This window comes from Rattus rattus, chromosome 10 (assembly GCF_011064425.1).
Source record: "Rattus rattus isolate New Zealand chromosome 10, Rrattus_CSIRO_v1, whole genome shotgun sequence".
NCBI lineage: Eukaryota > Metazoa > Chordata > Mammalia > Rodentia > Muridae > Rattus > Rattus rattus.
This window is the reverse complement of record NC_046163.1, coordinates 83562285-83585624: the sequence shown is the minus strand read 5'-3', so window position 1 is coordinate 83585624 and position 23340 is coordinate 83562285. Positions and strand designations below refer to the sequence as shown.

At 37.3% G+C, this 23340-nt stretch overlaps 2 pseudogenes; both read left to right on the top strand.

Annotated features, from left to right (window-relative positions):
- Positions 1 to 14391: 14391 nt before the first annotated feature.
- Positions 14392 to 15952, top strand: LOC116910958 (annotated as a pseudogene).
- A 3262-nt stretch (positions 15953 to 19214) lies between these two features.
- Positions 19215 to 20080, top strand: LOC116910956 (annotated as a pseudogene).
- The last annotated feature ends 3260 nt before the right edge of the window (positions 20081 to 23340 follow it).

The window sequence follows — 23340 nt, the reverse complement described above, 5'->3', positions numbered from 1 at the left end:
ATGCATGTCTCCATAAAGAACTCAGGTGTACAGCAAGAAAGGAAAAGAAATAAGAATCAAATAGAAACCTCAGAGAAAGCTGCAATCAAGGCTCACCTATATATCCTTTTCCCTTGGACAATCTATTTGAGAATGTGATATGGATGGCACTATTTTTCATCACATATATTAAATAATTTTTATTAATTTTTTGAGAATTTTATACATACATTTCACTCCTCTCTCATTCCTCTGGAACTTTCTGGACTCACTTTTCATCCTATTCTTCCCTCTCAGCTCTCTCTCTCTCTCTCTCTCTCTCTCTCTCTCTCTCTCTCTCTCTCAATACAGGACCTTACAATGTAGATCTTGCTAGCCAAGAACTCACTGTGTAGACTGGTCTTGATCTTACAGAGGTTTATCAGCCTCTGCCTCCTGAATGTTGAATGCTTTGATAACTATGTATTTCATGACTCATTTTTTCTTCTTTATAACCTACTGAGTCTAATCGGCACTGCCTTAACTCTCAATGGGTCCTTGGTAGGGAGTAAAGAAAAGTGAGCTCCTCCCCATGCCCATTCTGGAATGTCAAGAGTCTTGACCTTATTGAGGCCTTATTCAAGAAACCACAGCTGCTGTGATTCACTGAAATGAAAGGGAGCTTGGAGGTGGAACAAATCCCACTCAGACACAAAAAACTCAGCAAAAGGAAGATTTATTTCAAAGGAAGAACAAGCTCTGGATAGGGTAAAGACAATAGCAGGTAACTCTGTTTCAGTGGATTATCTGGAGAAAGGGGGGGTGTCTGTGTAATAATGAGTTGATATAGGAGTGCAGATACACTGAGACTGCCACTTCTGCACACCTCTTTCATATCCCTCATCCAAGAGGAAACAGCACAGTGTCTCTGGCACAGGAATATAGGAACAGTCAGCCTCAGGTACACACGGTTGTGGATTGCACCCAAAACCAAACTGAACTGGCCAAACAATTCCCTGAACCCAAATCCCGTTGGGTAGAAAGCTGGACCCTCAGAAGTGTGGATACTCCTGATAAGTCAGAGGAGACTATCCTCTGCCCACAGTCCATACCCAAGAGGGAATCACCAAGTGCCAACTGTGCCGCCTGGGTGCAAGGACATAGGGACAATCAGGGGCAGGACCCTTTGATTCTTGCTCATGCTTAGTGCTGAAAGACAGGCTCCAGGAGCACCAGCATACCAGAAATCAGAGCACCTATTCTCAGAAAAGGCTGAAAGAAAACAGGAAAAGAGTTCTACAGAAGTGCTGACACAGAGGCCTACACCAGGGTCAAGTCACTCTCAGAAACAGCAAGACAAGCAAACACAAGAGACAACACAATGGCTAGAGGCAAGCACAGAAAACTAACCAAGAGAAACCAAGATTACTTGGTATCATCAGAGCCCAGTTCTCTGACCAAAGAAAACACTGGATATCCAAACACACTGGAAAATTAAAATTTAGATTTATAATCACATTTTAAGATAATGATGGAGGACTTTAAGAAAGACATGAAGGAGTCCCTTAAAGAAATGCAGAAAAGCACAAGTAAATAAGTAGAAGCCCTTAGAGAGGAAACACAAAAATTCCTGAAAGAATTCCAGGAAATCACAACCAAACAGGTAAAGCAATTGAAAATGGAAATAGAAACAATAAGAAAAAAACAAAGGGAGACACCCCTGTATACAGAAAACCTAAGGAAGAGATAAGAAGACATAGATACAAGCATCACCAACAGAACAGAGATAGAAAAGAGAATATCAGAGGCAGAAGATACCATAGAAAACATTGACACAACTGTCAAAGAGAATATAAAACATAAAAAGCTCCTAGTCCAAAACATACAGAAAGTCAAGGACACAATGAGAAGATCAAACCTAAGGAAAATAGCTATAGAAGAAAGTGAAATCTCCCACCTTAAAGTGCCAGTAAATATATTCATCAAATATATCCAAATATATTCAAGAAAACTTCTGTAACCTAAAGAAATAGATGCCAACAAACATACAAGAAGCCTACAGAACTCCAAATAGATTGGACCAGAAAAGAATTTCTTCCTGTCACATAATAGTTAAAACAGCAAAAGCACAAAACAAAGTAAGAATATTAAAAACAGTAAGGAAAAAATATCAAGTTACATATAAAGGCAGACCTATAAGAATTACACCAGACTTCTCACCAGAGACTATGAAAGCCAGAAGATCCTGAACAGATGTCATACTGACCCTAAGAGAACACAAATGCCAGCCCAAGTTACTGTATACAGCAAAACTCTCAATTAACATAGATGGAGAAACCAATATATTCTGACCAAATTTATACACTGTCTTTCTATAATCCAGCCCTACAAAGGATAATAGATAGAAAACTCCAATACAAGGAAAGAAACTACAGTGTAAAGAAAGCAAGAATATACTTTCCTTCATTGAAACCGAAAGAGAGTCACACAAACATAATTTCATCTCTAACAATGAAAATAACAGGAAGCGACAGTCACTATTCCTTAATATCTCTCAACATCAACATACTTAATACCACCCCAAAAAAGACATACACTAACAGAATGGATATGTAAAGAGGAACCAGCATTTTGCTGCATGCAGGTAGTACAGAGACAAAGACAGACACTACCTCAGAATAAATGGCTGGAAAAACAACTTTCCAAGCAAATGGCCTGAAGAAGCAAGCTGGAGATACCATTCTAATATCAAATAAAATTGACTTTCAACCAAAAGCCATTAACAAAGATAAGAAAGGACACTGTATATTCAACAAAGGATAAATCCACCATGATAAACTCTCAATCCTAAATATCTAAGCTCCAAATGAAAGGGCACCTACATTCATAAAAGAAACCTTACTAAAGCGCAAAGCACACATTGCACTTAAAATGATAATAGTAGGAGATTTCAATACTTCACTCTCATCAATGAACAGATCATGAAAACAGAAATTAAAAAGAGACATAGAGAAATTAAGAGCAGTTATGAATCAAATGGATGTAACAGATATTTGTAGAACATTCCATCCTAAATAAAAGGATATAACTTCTAACCTCTTCTCAGCACCTCACAGTACCTTCTTTAAAACTGACCATATAATCGGTCAAAAAACAGGCCTCAACAGATACAGGAAGATTGAAATAATCCCATGTATCCTATCAGATCACCATGGACTAAGACTGGTCTTCAGTAACAACAATGATCACAGAAAGCCCACATACACATGGAAGTTGAACAATGCTCTACACAATGACAACTTGGTCAAGGAGGAAATAAAGAAAAAAAAAATTAAGGGTTCTTAGAATTTAATGAAAATGAAGGCACAACATTTCCAAATGTATGGGACACAATGAAAGAAGTGATAAGAGGTAAACTCATAGACCTGAGCGCCTGCAAAAAGAGAGAGAGCATATATCAGCAGCTTGACAGCACACCCAAAGATCTAGAACAAAAAGAAATAAATAAACCGAAGAGGAGTAGAATTCTGGAACTAATCAAACTCAGGGCTGAAATCAACCAAGTATAAAAGAAAAGGACTATACAAAGAATGAACAAAAACAGGAGCTGGCTCCATGAGAAAATCAACAAGATAGATAAACCCTTAGCCAGACTAAGCAAAGATCACAGAGAGTGTATTCAAATTAAAAAAATATCAGAAATGAAAACGGAGACATAACAACAGAATCTGTAGAAATTTAAAGAATCATCAGATCCTACTACAAAATCCTATAATTGAACAAAACTGAAAAATCTGGAGGAAATGGACATTTTTCTAGACAGATACCAATTACCAAAGTTAAATCAGGAACAAATAAACCATCTAGACAACCCCATAACCCCTAAAGAAATAGAATCAGTTATTTAAAGTCTCCCAAGCAAAAAGAGTCCAGGACCAGATGGGTTTAGTTCTGAATTCTATCAGACTTTCATAGAAGAACTCATACCAATATTGTCCAAACTATTCCACAAAATAGAAACAGATGGAGCACTACTAAATTTCTTCAATGAAGCCAAAATTACTCATACTGCAACCACACAAAGACACAACAAAAAAGAGAACTTCAGACCAATTTCCCTTTTGAATATTTATGCAGAAATACTCAATAAAATTCTTGTAAACCGAATCAAAGAACTCTTCAAAATGATCATCAATCATGATCAAGTAGTATGCATTTCAGGGATGCAGGAATGGTTTAAAATATAAAAAAGCATCAATGTAATCCACTGTATAAACAAACCCAAATAAAAGAACCTCATGATTATTTCATTAGATGCTGAGAATCATTTGACAAATTCAACACCCTTTCATGATAAAAGTCCTGGAAAGATTAGGAATTCAAGGCCTATATCGAAACATACTAAAAGCAATATACAGCAAACAAATAGCAAACATCAAATTAAGTGGAGAGAAACTTGAGGCAATCCCACTAAAATCAGGGACTAGACAAGACTGCCCCCTCTCTCCCTACTTATTGAATATAGTACTTGAAGTCCTAGCCAGAGCAGTCAGACAACGAAAGGAGGTCAAAGGGATACAATTTGGAAGGGAAGAAATCTAATTATCACTATTTGCAGATGACATGATAGTATACTTTTGTGACCCCAAAAGTTCCATGAGAGAACTACTTAACCTGATAAACAACTTCAGCAAAGTGTTGGGGTATAAAATTAACTCAAACAAATCTGTAGCCTTCCTCTACTCAAAGGATAATTGGGCTAAGAATGAAATCAAAGAAATGAAAGCATTAACAATAGTTACAAATAATATAAAATATTTCTGTGATCCTCTCCACAGGCAAGTGAAAAAACTATATGCAAAGAACTTAAAGTCTCTGAAGAAAGAAATTGAGGAAGACCTCAGAAGATGGAAAGATCTCCCATGTTCTCATGGATTGGCAGGATAAATATAGTAAAGATGGCCATATTTCCAAAAACAATCTGTGGAATCAATGAAATCCCCATCAAAATTTCTACTCAATTCTTCATAGAGATAGAAAGAGCAATTTGCAAATTAATTTGCAATAACAAAAAACCCAGGATAGGGAAAACTATATTCAACAATAAAAGAATTTCTAGAGGAATCACCATTCCTGACTTCAAGCAGTATTACAGAGCAATAGTGATAAAAACTGTATGGTATTTTTACTGAGAGAGGCACATAGATCAGTGGAACAGAATTGAATACCCAGAAATGAACCCACACATTAATGGTCACCTGATCTCTGACAAAGGAGCTAAAACCAACCAATTGAAAAAAGATAGCATTTTCAACAAATGGTGCTGGTTCAATTGGAGGTCAGCATGTAGAAGTATGCAAATCAATCCATTCTTATCACCCTATACAAAGCTTAAATCTAAGTGGATCAGGGACCTCCACATCAAGCCAGATATACTCAAACTAATAGAAGAAAAAGTGGAGAAGTGTCTCAAACACATGAGCACTGGGTAAAATTTCCTGAAGAAAACACCAATGGTTTATTCTCTAAGATCAAGAATCGATAAATCGTACCTTATAAAACTGAAAAGCTTCTGTAAGGCAAAAGACACTGTCATTAGGACAAAACAATCACCAACAGATTGGGAAAAAATCTTTACCAATCCTACATCTAATAGAGGGCTAATGTTCAAAATATACAACAAACTCAAGAAGTTAGACTCCAGAGAGTCAGATAACCCTGTTAAGAAATGGGGTGCAGAGCTAAGCAAAATATTCTTAGCTGAGGATTATAGAATGGAAAAAAGCACCTAAAGTAATGTTAAACATCCTTAGTCATCATGGTAATTCAAATCATAACAACCTTGAGATTCCACCTCTCACCAGGAAGAATGGCTATGAAAGAAAAACAACTCAGGTGATAGCAAATGCTGTCAAGGATGTGGAGAAAGAGGAACGAAACACTCCTCCATTTTTGGTGGGATTGCTAACTAGTTCAACCACTACCGGAATCAGTCTGGATGTTCCTCAGAAAATTGGACATTCCACTACCTGAGGATCCAGCTATACCTCTCCTGGGCATATACCCAAAAGATTCTCCAAGAAACAACAAAGACACATGCTCCACTATGCTCATAAGAGCCTTATTTATAATAGCCAGAAGCTGTAAAGAAACCAGATGCCCTTCAACGGAGGAATTGATTCAAAATTGTGGTGCATCTACACAATGGATTACTATTCAGCTATCAAAATAATGACTTCATGAAATTCATAAACAAATGGAATGAACTAGAAAATATCTTCCTTAGTGAGTTTATTCAATCACAGAAAAACTCACTTGGTATGCACTCACTGATAAATCGATATTAGCTCAATAGCTCAAATTACCCAAAATGCAATCCACAGACCACAGGAAGCTTAAGAAGAAGAATGACCAAAATTCGGATGTTCCACTCCTTCTTAAAAGGGGGAAAAATTATCCATAGGAGGTGATATGGAAGCAAAGTTTACAGCAGCGATTGAAGGAATGGTCATTCAGAGCTTGATCCACATGTGGCCCATATAAATACAGCCACCAAAACTAGAGAAGATTGATGAAGTAAAAAGTGAATGCTGAAAGGGACGGGATATAGATCTCTCCTGAGAAACACATCCAGAGCATGTCCAGGGATATAGATCTCTCCTGAGAAACACATCCAGAGCATGTCCAATACAGAGCTAAATGCTAGCAGCAAACCACTGAACTTAGAACAGGACCCCCATTCCAGGAATTGGAGAAAGGATTGAAAGACTTGAAGAAGTTTGCAACCCCATAAGAACAATGCCAACCAACCAGAGCTTCCAGTGACTAAACCACTACTCAAAGACTATATAGGGACTGACCGAGGGCTCCAACTGCATATGTAACAGAGAATAGCCTTATTAGGGCACCAGTGGAAGGGGAAGCCCTTGGTCCTGACAAGGTTGTATACGCAATGAAGTAGAATATGGGGGAGGGACAGAGATGGGGACAAATGTGGTAATACTTGTATGGGGAAGTGTGAGGGGAATAACATTTAAAATGTAAGTAAAGAAATATATCTAATAAAAAAAACGAATGAGTTGGTATATCTTGATTTGTCATGATATTTACTGTACCCAAATAATTAATTTTGATTTCTGGAACTTGATGTCTTCATACCTGGAAGTTGGAGTTTTAGCCAAGCATAGGGAAGTTGCCAAATAAAGGAATGGATCTCAGTTGGTAACTCTAACAATTTAATTTAATTGTTTATCAAGGGAGAGGAAAGGGCAAGAGCTGGTAGTATCATACTCGCAATGATGGACTTATAAGAGAGACTATCAAGAAAGATTCTCTTCTGTCATGTCATGCAGATGTTTTCCTCTGGTTCATGCTGACTTTTGACTCTTATTATATTTCCACTCCCGTTTTTACAGTATTCCTTGAGCTTTGGGAGTCAGTAAACATTAGGTTAAGCCAAGGTTTCACTCTTTCCTGTTGAATTCTATTTTACTAATTTGTTTACTTATTAATTTTTAATATTAATTTGTTCAATAATTAATTTTCATAATATCATTTCAGAACTTAAAATACAATTTATTTATATTACAATATACTGATTAACATTATATATGTTACTTAAACATACAGTCATGTATACATGCAGCATGTGCATAAGCAATATGTATATTATAACATATATGTATATATATAAATTTGATATATATTTTACATCTAATAAATGTTTCAGCTTTTCCTGGGTGGTTATGGTTAAAAAGTAAATTTTAAGTTGTTAATATGACTCTTTAAGTGCAAGTACTTACTGTCTAATTTAAGAAACTCTTTTTTGTATACCGAAACTAGAATGTGAGAAGGAAATACCCAGCTCCTGAAAGCAGTTGTCTGATAATCACATTTGCACTGCACACACACACAGATATACGCACAAACACACATATACACACATACACCCAGAAACACTGAGTAGGGGTTTTATAGAAAATACAGAATAAGGTTTTAGGTAAATATGATGAGGAAAAATATTTTAGTTAGGGTCACTATTGCTATTATAAAACACCATGAAGGTAAGCGACCTGGAGATGAAACAGTTTGTTTAGCTTTCAATTCTACATTATGGTCCTTCTTTGAAGGAAGTCAGACAGGAATTAGAAGCTAGAGCTGAGGGGTTGGGGATTTAGCTCAGTGGTAGAGCGCTTGCCTAGGAAGCGCAAGGCCCTGGGTTGGTCCCCAGCTCCAAAAAAAAAAAAAGCTAGAGTTGATGAAACGCCACGTAGTCAGAAGCTGGAAGCTGGAGCTGAGGCAGAGACCACAGAGAGGTGCTGCTTATGACTTACTCAGAATAGTTCAGTCAATTTGCTTTATTGTAGAACCTAGAATCACTGGCCCAGGGAAGAGACTACTCACAATGTGTTTGGCCCTCCCCTGTCAATCACTAATTAGGAAAATGCCTTAAAGGCTTGTATATAGCTAGGTCTTATGAAGATAAATACTTAATTGAGATATCTTCCTATCAGATAACTTTAATTTATCAAGTTAACAACAGCAACAATAAAATCCAACACAACATGAGAGACACAGAGAGAGAGAGAGAGAGAGAGAGAGAGAGAGAGAGAGAGAGAATATAACATATTAGTTGTAAAGAAGATGAAGAAATTTTCCATGGTGAAATTCTGCATAAGCTAGTTATGAAGGTATGAAGAACTGGAAAATCTTATAGAGGAAGGCATGCTGCAGAGAACTGTGTGTCCATATTAGAGCACCTTTATCTAGGCTTTTGCATCATGTCTGTACTTTTTCTGACTTTGTTTGTGTAAGTAATATTAGAAGTATTATAGGGCAAGTACTTGCATTTATTTAACTTTTCTTCGGTAGTAAATTCAGAGGAAGTCTCATTGTTATTAATATTGACCAATATACCAATTTGAAAGCACAGATGTCAGGTATTTTTTAAGGTGAGTTCAGTTATTCAATAGTGCTGCTCATGAGAGGAAATCCAATAAAAACAAATAGATAGCCTATTTAATATTGCTATTGCCATGAAACCTGTGTCAATTGTGATCCAAGTAAGGACTGTACTGGGGTGTTGGAACCAGCCCTTAATTACAACTTCTTGGACTCTTGAGCCTGCTGAAATTGCTACCATAACATTGTAACTAAAACACTCAGCAAACCAGAATTTAAATAACACCCATTTATGATATTGTGTGGTTCTATGTTTTTAAATGCCCTCTATAGGCAGTTTTCCCATAGGTTTTCTCTTCTCACAGTCAAGAAGCTGGAGCTAGTGGTTGGGAAATATCCATGAAGTCCTACTGCTCACCTCTACATCAAGACAATATGTTTTAGAGCTGCATAGCCTATCTAAGGTTATTACTAGGTTGTTTCTATTTTACTTTATTACTGACATACCCAAACAGAAGTAAACTGCCAAGGCAATGAGTACTTAATAATAACACTGTCATCAATCACTTCATTAAGAACCCTGCAAATGAATAGGTTAATATTACTAGGAATTCTCACAACTAGGCATGAATAAGTTTGTTGAAGCCAAGAAGGGCTCAATATCAAATTTAGGGTCATAATACTTCTAAGTGGTAGCTTAGGAAACCTAATTAAACAGAATATAATATGGGTGGATCAATTGTTAAATACAAGGAATTATTTTAGAAAAATGAGAAGGGAGAATAAGGATGAAGAAGAGGAGAAGTGATGTAAAGTGATGAAGAGGAGATGAGAACAAATGCAAAAAAGACAGCATTTCTGAAAAGGACTATAGAGGGAATGGGAAGCTGTTATTCTATCAGAATGTAGACAGCAATAGGAAACTCTAAGACTAATATAGCCAATATAAGAATGATAAAAATAATAATAAAATCAAGGAGTCTGATTTCCCCTATGTGCCCTATTCACTGCATCAATTCTGCCTTCTCACTGCTTGCTATTCTATGCGTTAGTACATGTTGATTTCTTTGAAACAGAATGATCTAGAAATCTGAACACATATGGATGCTTTAAAAACACTTTCAACTCCAGGAGCTAAAATGTGGCATGATCCCAGAACTTAATAACATTGGCCCCTAGGATATTCATCGAATAGGTACTCTCCTCATGATACCAGTAACTATTTAGGACTCTATCACTAGCCCTCGTGAACCTGGGATCCAGTAGGCCTCATGAAATTTGTTAATCTGATCATCTCTCTACACTCCAAAATAATAATTCTGCCTCCTATGTCATGCAGCCTAGTGCTCACCATCTAAAATTACCAGCACACCAAATATTGAAGAAAAGATAATAATCTATCTTTTTTGGTTAAATTCAGAGAGTAATTGTGAAAAAAATCATTCAGTTCATTACATGTAAAATTAGAAGTATATACCAGAAAGAAATTATAAACTTGCGTTATTTCACATCAATTATTCACAGAGATAGAAAGAGCAATTTGCAAATTCTTCTGAAATAACATAAAGAGCCCAGGATGGCAAAAAATAATATCATTTCTCAATAATAAAAGAACTTCTGGGGACTCTTCATCCCTGAGCTCAAGCTGTACTACAGAGCAATAGTGAGAAAAACAGCATGGTTTTGGTATAGAGACAAGCAGGAATATCAATGAAATAGAATTGAAAACCCAGAAATGAATCTACAAACCTATGGTTGCTTGATCTTTGACAAAGAAGCTGAAACCATCCAGTGTGAAAGAAATCTTTTCAACAAATGTTGCTGGTTCAACTGCAGTTAGCATGTAAAAGAACACAAATTGATCCATTTTTATCTCCTTGTACAAAGCACAAGTCCAAATGAATCAGGGACCTCCCCATAAAATCAGCTATGTTGAATCTAATAGATGATAAAGTAGGAAAGAACGTTGAACACATTGGCACAAAGGAAAATTTCCCAAACAGAACTTCAATGGCTGAGACTCTAAGATTGACAATTGAAAAATGGGTCTTCATAAAACTGAGAAGCTTCTATAAAACAAAGTATCTGTCAATAGGAGAAAACTGCAACCTACAAATTGGGAAAAGATCTTTACCAACCCTGCATCTGATAGAGGGCTAATATCCAAAATATATAAAGAATTCAAGAAGTTAGACTCCAGAGAATCAAATAACTCTTTTAAAAAATAGGCTACAGAGCTAAACAAAGAATCTTCAACTGAGGAATATCGAATAATCGAGAAGCACCCTGAGATTCCACCTCACAACAGTCTGAATGGCTAAGATCAAAATCTCAAGTGACAGCAGATGCTGGGGAGTATATGGAGAAAGAGGAATATTCCTCCATTAATGGGGGGATTGCAACCTGTTTTAACTAGAATAGAAATCATTCTGGTGGTTCCTCAGAAAACTGGACACAGTACTACCTGAGACCCTTGCTATACCACTCCTTGGCATACACATGAAAGATGCTCCAACATATAACAAGGACACATGCTCCACTATGTTCATAGCAGACTTATTTATAGTAGCCAGAAGCTGGAAATAACCCAGATGCCCTTTAAGAGATGAATGGATACAGAAAATGTGGTACCTTTACAGAATGGAGTACTAATTAGCAATGACTTCATGAAATTCAAAGGCAAATGGATAGAACTAGAAAATATCATCCTGAGTGAAGTAACCCTTTCACAAAAGAACACACATGGTATGCTCTCACTGATAAGGGGATGTTAGCCCCAAAGCTTATAACACCCAAAATACAATTCACAGACCTATTAAAGCTCAAGAAGAAAAAAGTCCAAAGTGTTAATGTTTTAGTTCTTCTTAGAAGAGATAAAATATTCATGGGAGAAAATGTGGAGACAAGGTTTGGAGCCGAGACTGAAGGAAAGGCCATCCAGAGACTGCCCCACCTGGGCATTCATCCCATATACAAACAGCAAAGTCAGACAGTATTACAGATACCAAGAAGTGCTTGCTGAATGAGAAAATTGAGTACTCAAATTTATGTCTCCAGTGTTAAAACATTTGTATGCTTCATGTGAATCTCTTCAATTGGAATGTCCCTCTCCTCCCAGTTTGTTCTCTACAACTTGCAAACAAGAGAATCACATTGTATACACAATTTTTTATGGTGGACAGTGATTTTTTTTAATTTTGACTATAATATTGTAGTTTTTGTTTAAAGGACTATGTTAAAATTATAGATATGTGTTTTTGTCTACTTTTATCAGTGATGCCTTCTGTGTTTTCTGATTTTATAGTTGTAAATCAATTGTAATTTGTTTGATAGACCACAAATTTTTGTATTCTGCATATTATACATATTATGTTATGAAATCCTATCTTTTATTTTATTTTATTTTATTTGGTTTGGAGACTTTCTGTGAAAAAACAGTTTTATTTTTTACTTGTTGACCCGAGACTTTCATCTTTCTATTTCTTGGTAGATCTGTTTTCTTTTTTTTTTTTTTTTTTTTTTTTTTTTTTTTGAGCTGGGGATCGAACCTAGGGCCTATTCGCTTCCTAGGCAAGCACTCTACCACTGAGCCAAATCCCCAACCCTAAATCTGTTTTCTGGTTGCTACAATCATTAATGTTTAGGGGTTTGTTACTTGTATCAATGATGTGGGGTATATAAAACTTCTCATTCATTATTGCCTTTGTGTCCTAATAGTCTTCAGGAATGAACATTTGAGAACCTACAGTAATTTGCAAAAACCTCAATTGAGGGAAAGCTCTCCAATTAGAATGGCTGGTTACTGTGTCAGTGAAAGGTTGTGCTGAGTAATAATTTAAATAGAAAGACTCTTCCACTAAAAATGGCAATGCCCCTATGCAAGTAGGTGTGGGCTATATAAGAGAGGATGTTTACCATGAGCTTTTGAACAAACAAGAAACCATGTTTGTCCATGGATTTGCCTTCATTTTCTAGGTTGACATTCCATGTGAAGCTCACAAAAATTATGGTCTATAATCTGATATAACCACCAAACAAATGGGACAAAAATAAATTCAAAGTATCTAGTTAGTAGAAAACAAAACACTAGGTAGCCATGGATGGTAATCAAATGCTGAAACACAGGCAATGATTTTTAAGCATATTTTCACCTTTAAAGAGAAGTCCTTTCTCTATATTCGAAGTCAAGGAAGGTATCATAAGAGTCACACTCCCACCTCATGAGCCTTAAAGTAATGGAAGAAATATTAAAATCAGTTCCTAGTTCAAGAAAGAAACTTCATATAATGCTACTGCAATTGTGCTTCACATGAGGGAGGTTCTCTCCCAATTTAGAAGACAAGTGTGATAGGATCACCCATACAGTACTGGTTTTAGAAACAAGATGTATTTTCTTCTTCCTCTGTGGTTTTAGTTCATCACAGTTCCAACTATCTATCTATATTTGGCAGAGTCAGATGCCCCGTGAAGAAACTGTGAGAGTTCATTGGTGGAAGCTGTGAGGAAGAAGCCTGAAATGAATTTTAAGACCGCAAAATGTTGAGATACCTAAACCTTGAGAAATTTGCCATGGAGAGAGATGCATATAGAGAATGGAAGAAACCAAACCAAGGAATGTATGGATAGAGCCATCTAATGCCCTTTAAAACTGAATCCCCATGTCTTAGACCAAGCTACTATATTGGTATTGGCCTAGTTGAGTTTCTGCTTTCATCCTATCTTACATCACCATATACAAGCTTCTGTCTATTGGCATGGGAATGGGTATTGTTGGAAAGATATGGATTGTTTCATGGTTTTACATGTTGGGGAATTCAAGAGATTGCTATGAGAGTCAAAATATTTTTTTGACATTTGAACAGCATCAATCTTATACTGTGCTGGATTTAGAAATAAAATTAATTTTCTTTCTTTTTCTGTGATTTCTGTTCATCATTGTTCCAGCTATCTATGCTTGGCAGAGTGAGAACCCCACTGAGGAAACTATGAGACTTCATTGCAAGAAGATGAGAGGTTGAAGCCTGAAATGCATTTCAATACCACAAGTTGTAGAGATACTTAAGCTGTTGTAGATGGCAACCATTGAAGCTAAAGTAAATGCGTTTTTTATTATTGCATGATAATGATCCTATTGTTACCAGGGTGGAAACGTAGTTGATTGAATCAAAATCTCATAGACCAGATGCTGCTTTGGAACATATGTATTGCTTTTGCATTTTTCTTTTTTGATCTTTCAGAAGCTTTTGTAGGAGGAACTATTCTTATTCTTTATTTGGGATGGGATTTGACTGTCTATAGACTCAACTCATTTCTTGATCTGTTGAAACTCATCAGTAGAATTCTTTTTTTCTGATGGCATGCCTTCACCATTATAGCCTCTATTCTTAAATCAGGTGACATACAAGTAGAAGCAATTGCTATTCTATGATAGTCTATTTTGTTCTGATATAATTGAAGATTTACATAGAAAATAATCCTTGAAAATTAGATGACAGAAAATATTTATTAAGAAATTTAAGATTTGGGCATCGCAGGAGGGACGCTGCCACCTCCTCCCACGCAGCAGCCGGTCCTCCAGCTCAATTGAGCAGGTTGAATCCATCAAAGCGATGGTTATGGAGAGGCCTAGTCCCTTGCTGATCAGGTGGTAGTTTGTGCGACAGTACTACACCCTGCTGAACCAGGCCCCGGACATGCTGCACAGATTTTATGGAAAGAATTCTTCCTATGCCCTCGGGGGCTTGGATTCCAATGGGAAGCCAGCAGAGGCAGTCTATAGGCAGAAAGAAATCCACGGGAAAGTGATGTCACAAAATTTCACCAACTGCCACACTAAGTTTCGCCACGTGGATGGATGGTCACGCCACTCTGAATGACCGGATGGTGGTCCAAATCATGGTGCTACTTTCCAACAACAACCAGGCTCTGCGCAGGTTCATGCAGACCTTTGTCCTTGCTCCTGAGGGCTCTGTTGCTAACAAATTCTATGTTCACAACGACATCTTCAGATAGCGAGATGAGGTCTTCGGTTGCTTTGTCAGAGTCTCACGAGGAATCTGAGGAAGAAGTAGAGGAACCTGAAGAAAGACAGCAGTCACCAGAGGTGATTCCTGATGATTTTGGAACTTTCTATGGTCAGACTGTAAGCAATAACTTGGAGGAACATTTAGAAGAGCCTGTTTTGGAACTGGAAGCAGAGCCAGAGCTAGAGCTGGAGCCGGAACCTTCATCTGACATGGAAGAGCACAAGCCTGAGCCTTCATTGGAAGAATCTACTCCTGATGACGTGCAGAAGAGTGCTTCCCCGGCCCTGGAAGACATGACCTCCGGACAGGAGGACTTGAAGAAATTTTCTTGGACATCTGTGACTAGTAAGAACCTTCCTCCCAGTGGAGCTGTTCCAGTGACATGGACATTACCTTATGTGGTCAAAGTGCCAGCATCATAGCCACATCCAGAATCTAAGCCTGACTCAGATCCCACCTCAATGGCCTCAGAGAGATCACAGAGTTCAAGAGCAGCGGATCAATATCCCTCCTCACACAGAACTCCGACCAATTTATAAGGCTGGTGAATCAGGAATGTGGAACATCAAAGAATGGTGAGGCACCTTGACAATCACCAGGTCTTCATTGGGAAGCTGGCACATGAGGTTGACAAGTTTGAACTGAAGGATTTTTTTTTTTTTCCAAAATTATGTCAATGTGGTGGAGCTGCCCATCCAAAGTGGTGGGAAGTTACCCAATTTCGGTTTTGTTGAGTTTGATGATTCTTAATCAGTTCAAATGGCCCTTAATAATAGACCCATCATGTTCCAAGGCACGGTCTGCCTTAATGTGGAAGAGAAGAAGACTCGAACTGCCAGGAAAGGCGACCACAGGGATAACCTCCTTCATGACCTGGAAGGCCTTGTGGTAGATGGTGGATGAGAGGCCCTCCCCGTGGAGGCATGGTGCAGAAACCAGGCTTTGGGCAGGGGGATTACAACTCCAAGCAGTTAATTGTTTGTCTCCACACAGCACACAGTCCTGGCTCCTGCAGAATGGTGAATTCCTTCAACCAGCCTTTGTTGTCTCAAAGTAGTCTATTATAAACTGTTTGAGTTTGTACAATTTTAATTTCACTTTTGTTCATTGTGTGTGTTTCCCAACCCCCTTTCCTCCCTTGACCTTTTAGTCCTTCATTCCCAGTTTTCTGGAATGATACTTTAGGGTAATAGATTTGTAAAGACAAAGAGGAAAGACTGACCTTCCTGCTCACACTGCATACACAGACTGAAGTTTCACAACCATTCCCCAGAAGAGCGTGTCTTGGTTTCACTGGCAATGGATGTTTGTTTTATTTGTTGGGAGACACAGGATTTGATGAACATTTTGGAAGTGGGAAAAATCAAGTCACAACTCCTTTCTGGTATGGATAAGTTGCCTTTTGGCAACTGCCACTGGGTCCCTGTAGGTGTGGCTAACTGTATAAAAAATGTTCCCAGAACTTTGTTGTTTTGACATGTGATTACCAAACAATTATAAACTTTCATTTTACCATTGGATTTTAAAGTTGTGGTATAGCCTGTCAATGTCTAGAACACAGCTAAAGATTTTTGTTGAACTGTTAGATTTTTTTTGAGGTAGAGTTTTTATGTTTTATTTGTATTTGTAGAAAAAAAAGGAAAGAAAAAGGAAAATAAAAGAAAGAAAAAGGACAAAAAGTTTCAACAAGAAAACAAACCCAAAGCAAAATTGTGCCTTCTAATTATATTTGATTCTGGTCCTGGCAATTGTTTAAACAAAAGTAATACATATTCTAGATTTGTTTTCTGATTCAAAATAAAAAAAAAAGAAGATAAAACAAAAATATTTATGTTTTACATAGAAAATAATACTAAAAATAAACTACATAGAAAATATTTCTAAAAAATTGAATATTTACATGAAAAATGATCCTGAAACAATAAATGGCATCAAAAATATATATTAAAAAGTTGAAATTGCTTGGAAAATAGTCCTGAAAATATAAATAACACAGAAAGTATTTCAGAAAAAAAAATTGAAGATGCATGTAGAAAAAATTCTGACAAAATTAAAAATTTACATGGATAGTAAAACTGAAAAAATAGAGGCCATATAAAAGATTTCTTAATAAATTACAGATTTACATAGAAAATGACCTTGAAAAATAGACTGTATAGAAAATATTTCTGATAAAATTGATTTTCAGGGAATGTGCATTTTTTAAAGAAATAGATGACATAGATGATATTTCTTCAAAAAAAATTGAAGATTTACATGGAAAATAACTAGAGGGTACTGAGGGTAGAACAAAATTCTGGTAAGGGTAATGATCCTTTTCTCATTAACTTATTCTAAAGAAAAGGAAATCTGTCAGGATCACTTAAAAATCATTTTGTTTCCTATGATTGATAGATAATTGAATGCAAGTCTATTACACTGTGAGAAAATGCATAACCTTAAAAAAATGCAAGAAATCAGATATTAAAAGAAAAAATGTATGATTTGTTACATATATATCAACAGCATATTATACACTAACTTTCATAAGCATTTTTGAAAATAATTCCATCCCCATAATAATGGAAGATAGAGGGAACAACAAACCTTGAAGGGAACAAGTGGGGGGAGGAAAAAGTGGGGATACCATCAGGTATTGGAACAGACATGAGAGAAGCCTAGACGATCAGGAAATGGACAGAAATGTGTAGTGTGTGTGTCTATGTGTGTATGTGTGGAGGGGGGCTAATAGGAGGAACAAGTAGAAAGTCCCAGGTGCTATGGACACAAAGGTTTCCAGGACCCAGTGAGGATGACAAGAGCTGAGATACCAAACAGAGGGGAGATAGAAACCAGTAGAGACCACCTCCAGTGATTAAGCATGGTCTCCAGTTGAGGAATGGGGTTCCCCAGCCAATTTAAAAATTTTAACCAGTAATTGCTCCTGGGACAAGAAAATGGAGCAGAGATGAAAGGAAAGCCCAAATACAGACCATTTCACCTTGGGATCTATACCACTGGCAGATCCCACAGCCTGACAACCTAATATATTGCTGATGCCAAGAAGTACTTGCTGACAGTATTCTGGCATAGCTGACCTCTTAGAGGTTCTGTAAGAATCTGACTAATACAAATGCAGATACTCAATGCCAACGATCTTGACTGAGCCTGGAGACCACAAAGCAAGAATTAGGGGAAGGAGTAAAGGAGTTAAAGGGGATTGCAAACCCATACGACAAACAAAAATGTCAACTAAATACATTTCCCATATGACTCAGGGACTAATCCAACAACCAAGAAGTATAAATGGATGGATCCATGAATCCAGCTCCATATGTAGCAGAAGACTGCTTTAATCTGACATTAATGGGTAGGGAGGCCCTTGGTTCTGTGGAGTATTGATGGCCAATTGTGAACATTCATTTTGTTCTTCCATCCTCAAAGACAGTTAAAAAGCCTCTGATAATAGATTTCTGAAACTCTCAATGTAGAATAGTTTCATATAGTTTGAGAATTTCATCTATAAAATTTCTCCCTCTTGTTGAATTAGCTTCAAATTACACTTTCCTCATTTCATTACTACTGTATTATTCCATGATACTTTTTACTATATCTTGTGTATTATTCATGATAGCTAGGCTTATGCTGTATAATACCAAAGACTTGCAACACAATGGATTTGACCGGAGTGAAACTGGATGCCAATTCCTCATCAGTAACTCAAAAACATAAACCAGGTTATACTTCAAATAAAGAGATGGTTTTATAGAGCTATCACAAACCTATAGGCTAATGTGTAACAGTTTTTGTACTGCACTGAAGAGATGATTCAATACTTAAGAATATATACTGCTTTTACACAGTACTCCATTTCAATCCTCAATACCAATATCAGATAGCTCAGATAAATTTGTAACTCCAACTCCAAAGGGTCCAATCTCTTCCTCTCTTATTTACAGTCACCTGCACATTGATAACCATGTACACACAGACAAAAATAAAAATAAAATTAATCTACATTAAATTTTCAATGAAATTGAAAATCTAGGTAAATGTTGCATGATAAATTATAAAAGAATAAATAAGAAACAGAGACAATGTCTAGGAAAATGGGTGCTATTTGAGCATCCATATATATTACATTATATATACATATACATATATATACATACATATATATACATATATATATATGTATGTATATATATATATATATATATATAATTGTGTCGTAAAATGCAATATTAACTTATGTTTTGGGTCTTATTTTATTTTTCCTCATAAGCGTGTTATATGCAGAAACAGTTTTAAGAGAGTAAAGTAGGCTGAAACCCCCACCGTAACTGCCGCTGCTTCCACCGTCACCGCCTCCAAGAACATGGCTGTGCCTCCCGCATATGCTGATCTTGGCAAGTCCTCCAGGGATGTCTTCACCAAGGGTTACGGCTTTGGCTTAATAAAATTTGATTTGAAAACGAAGTCCGAGAATGGATTGGAATTTACTAGCTCAGGTTCTGCCAACACGGAGACCACCAAAGTGAACGGCAGTCTGGAAACCAAGTACAGATGGACTGAGTATGGGCTGACATTTACTGAGAAGTGGAACACAGACAACACCCTGGGCACTGAGATCTCAGTGGAAGGCCAGCTTGGTCGTGGACTGAAGCTGACTTTTGATTCATTTTTCTCGCCTAATACTGGGGGAAAAAATGCTTAAATCAAGACAGGGTACAAGAGGGAGCTTGTGATGTGGACTTTGACGTAGCTGGGCCCTCAATCCGGTGCGTTCTGGTGCTTGGCTATGAGGGTTCGCTGGCAGGCTACCAGATGAATTTTGAGACCTCGAAGTCCCGAGTAACCAAGAGCAACTTTGCAGTTGGCAACAAGACGGATGAATTCCAGCTTCATACTAATGTGAATGATGGGACGTAGTTTGGTGGCTCCATTTACCAGAAGGTGAACAAGAAGTTGGAGACTGCTGTCAATCTCGCCTGGACCGCAGGAAACAGTAACACTCGCTTTGGAATAGCAGCCAACTATCAGGTGGCGCTAATGCTTGCTTTTCGGCCAAAGTGAACAACTCCAGTCTAATTGGCTTAGGATACACTCAGACCCTAAAACCAGGTACCAAACTGATGCTGTCAGCCCTGCTGAACGGCAAGAATGTCAATGCGGGCGGCCACAAGCTTGGTTTAGGACTGGAATTTCAAACATAATTGAATATTGCACAATCGTTAATTTTAAACTATTTTGCAGCATAGCTACCTTCAGAGTTAAGTGTACCTTTTAATGTTATATGTTGGGGGTGCGAGAGTTGATAAATACCACATTAGACCTCCAGGCTAAGGATGACTCAGCTGTAAGGTGTTTACCATTTCAGAGGTACAGCGGAAACCCTATTCAAGGAAGTGTTCTTTTTAGCTGTAGGCGTGGGTAGGGGAGGAGCTCCTCTAGAGATGCCAGACTGCAAGTAGAAGCTGGGAACCTGTAAATCTGTATCCAGTCCACACATGAAATTTTGACTTCCTGAACATCGAACCCTGCTGTCTCGATCCGGTCTCCTCGGAAGCATGTACTCACTTATGTGAAAGGAACGTTTTTGTTTTTGTTTTTGTTTTTGTTGTTGTTGTTTTTTAAGACAGATGGTCATGCCCTGTTCCCATCATGCCTTGTTTCCATCCTAGCCCATCAGTTACCTGTTTTGCACCAAAAGTAGTCTTTAGGGTGTAGTTAGCTATTTCTTTTGTGCCATTTTAGGGTGGAGAGGGTGAGCATGATGGAGCCAGTCATTCAAGACTGAATTCTTCCTTGTGTTGTGGTGTGCTTTTCTTTCTTTCTTCTATTTTTTTTTAATTCCTTTTTTTCTTTTTTTTTTGCCATTGCACCAGAGTATGAAATAGCTTCCGGGTTTTTTGGCTCAGAGCTAGGTGGGTGATTGTAGTCACACTCTGACAACACTAGGGATCTCAACTGACTCCTCTTGTAGCCACGCCACTATTTTTACCAGTTTAATGGGTACATTATAGAGTCTTCCATTTTGTGTGAAATTACCTCCTCTCCTTCAAATGCTGTAATTAACATCACTGAAAATAAAACTTGAATAAAATTCTGAAAAAAAATAAAAAAGAGAGCAAAGTAGGTGGGGTTTCTCAGTGTGTATATACAATATTCTCTGTACACCAAGAAATGGTAGTACTTAAATTTTAACAAAAGCAGACAGATGGTACATACATCATCTAGTACTAGCTGTAATGGTTTTCACAGAGCAGTGAGAAAATGAAATAAACTAAGAAAGACTCTTACAAGTTTAATATGCCATTCTTAGTGACCTTCATAGTTCTGACATCCAAAGCATCCTTCATTCAATGGAGGAAAAGAGCTTGCAGCACAGAATATGGAAGAACTCCAACTCTAGCAAGTGATGAGTGGTGAAAGTTGAGGCCAATGTAAAGAAAGCTCAGATGTGTATAATGCCACAGGAAAAGAGAACATTTGAGGAGAAAAAAAGGAGAAGTCATGAATAGAAATAAAATCAGGGACTAGAAAAGGCTGCCCACTTTCTCCCTAACTATTCAATATAATTCTCAAAGTTCCAGCCAGGGCAATCAGACAACAAAAGGAGACCGAAGGGATATAGATAGGAAAGGAAGAAGTCAAAATATCACTATTTGCAGATGATATGATAGTATTTTTACGTGACCTCAAAAATTCGAACATAGAACTACTAAATCTGTTAAACACCTTCAGCAAAGTGGCTGGAAATAAAATTAACTCAAATAAATCAGTAGCCTTCCTCTACACAAAAGTGAAACAAGCCAAGATAGAAATTTGGGAAATGGGGGTTGGGGATTTAGCTCAGTGGTAGAGCGCTTGCCTAGCAAATGCAAGGCCCTGGGTTTGGTCCCCAAAACTGAAAAAAGAATAAAAAAAAAAAAAAAAAAAAAAAAAAATTAGGAAATGACACCTTCATAATAGTCCCAAATAATATAAAATACCTCGGTGTGACTTTAACCAAGCAAGTGAAAGATCTGTATGATAAGAACTTCAAGCCTGTGAAGAAAGATATTGAAGAAGATCTCAGAAGAGATGGAAAGATCTCCCATGCTCATGGATTGGCAGGATTAATATAGTAATGGCCATTTTACCAAAAGTGATCAACAGGTTTAATGCAATCCCCATCAAAATTCCAAACCAATTCTTCATAGAGTTAGAACAATTTGCAAATTTATCTGGAATAACAAAAAACCCGGGATAGCTTAAACTATGCTCAACAATAATAGGATGTCCAGGGGAATCACTATCCCTGAACTCAAGAAGGATTACAGAACATTACTGATAAAAACTATATGGTATTGGTAGAGAGACAGGCAGATAGACCAGTGGAATAGAATTGAAGACCAAGAAAAGAACCCACACACCTATGGTCACTTGATTTTTGACAAAGGAGCCAAAACCATCCTATGGGAAAAAGATAGCATTTTCAGCAAAAGGTGCTGGTTCAGCTGGAGGTCAGCATGTAGAAGAATGCAGATCAATCCATTACTTTCACCCTATACAAAGCTTAAGTCTAAGTGGATCAAGTACCTCTACATCAAACCATATACACTCAAACTAATAGAAGAAAAAGTGGAGAAAATTCTCGAATACATGGGCACTGGAGAAAATTTCCTGAATAAAACACCAATGGCTTATGCTCTAAGATCAAGAATCAACAAATGGGATCTCATAAAACTGCAAAGCTTCTGTAAGCAAAGGACATTGTGGTTAGGACAAAACAGCAACCAACAAATTGGGAAAAGATCTTTACCAATCCTACAACAGATAGAGGTCTTATATCCAAAATATACAGAGAACTCAAGAAATTAGACCACAGGGAGACAAATAACCCTATTAAAAAATGGGGTTCAGAACTAAACAAAGAATTCACAGCTGAGGAATGCTGAATAGCTGAGAAACACCTAAAGAAATGTTCAACATCTTTAGTCATAAGGGAAATGCAAATCAAAACAACCCTGAGATTTCACCTCACAACAGTCAGAATGGCTAAATCAAGAACTCAGACGACAGCAGATGCTGGTGAGAATATGGAGAAAGAGGAACACTCCTCCATTGTTGGTGGGATTGCAGATTGGTACAACCATTCTGGAAATCAGTCTTGAGGTTCCTCAGAATATTGGACATTGAACTACCTGAGGACCCAGCCATACCTCTCTTGGTCATATACCCAAAACATGCCCCAACCTATAAAAAAGACACATGCTCCACTATGTTCATAACAGCCTTATCTATAATTGACAGAAGCTGGAAAGAACTCAGATTCCCTTCAACAGAGGAATGGGTACAGAAAAAGGGGTACGTCTACACAATGGAATGCTACTCTGCTATCAAAATCAATGACTTTATGAAATTCATAGGCAAATGTATGGAACTAGAAAATATCATCCTGAGTGATGTAACCCAATCACAGAAAAACACA